The sequence below is a fragment of the Mobula hypostoma genome, chromosome 2 (genome assembly GCF_963921235.1).
Source record: "Mobula hypostoma chromosome 2, sMobHyp1.1, whole genome shotgun sequence".
Lineage (NCBI taxonomy): Eukaryota > Metazoa > Chordata > Chondrichthyes > Myliobatiformes > Myliobatidae > Mobula > Mobula hypostoma.
Window position 1 is genome coordinate 24,069,886 of NC_086098.1, and position 933 is coordinate 24,070,818.

The following is a 933-nucleotide window of genomic DNA, read 5'->3' on the forward strand; positions in this document are numbered from 1 at the left end:
TCCTCCTGGATTCAAACCGAATTGTTTAAGAACCAATATATCATTTGCCTTTCTCTACTTGTATATTACTGTCCAGTGACTTGTGGACAAAGACAGCTAGGTTTGACCATCAACAAACTTGGAAATATGACAAATGGTCACTTCAACCAAATTGTCAATATAACTTTTGAAGAGCTGGAGCTCATGCACTGATACCTGTGGTGCTCCACTAGTCACGTGCTGCAGGGTTGAAAGCCGGCATCAGGGCTCGAAATGACTTCAGTTTAAAATGTCGACAATTCCTTTTCTCTCACAGGTGCTGCTTGACCCGCTGAAAACTTCCAGCAGATTGTTGGTTGCAACGTTTGAACCATACTTTTCTTGAGACTTCTTTCCTAAATGCATCTACATATGGGCAAGCTGCAGTTCTGTTCCTAAGAGCTGTTCGTAATCCTAACGGTTTGTACGTTGCAAATGAACAAAGGCAGTGTGTGAGAGAGGATCGCAGAAGCAGATGTGATGGAAGAGCAAGCCAGGAATGGAATGAGGGGCTCCTAGTTGGGCTCACTGACTGAGTTAGTGAGTGAACGTGTCTTTTCTGCACTCTCAGTTCTGCTTAACGCCGGTCTCCGATCGGGATGGAGAAGCGAAGGCACGTGGAAATGCCCTATTCCTATCCAGCAGAAGATGTGTGCAGTTCACCAAATCATCTCTATCCATCCTGTCAGTGTCCCAGATGCTCATTCTTATGTATAGGCTGTCCATAAGGATGTGTTCATAATTTGAGGAGAACCTACAGGTACTATTTCCCAAGCAAATAGACTAAGTGATTGTTAATGTGCAGCTCGAAGTGCATCTACAATATGGTATTTATAAGCATACATGGTTATTATTATGGAAAAATAAGTAACAACTGATTGATAACAACCTCAAAACCTTCAGAATTCAACTTCA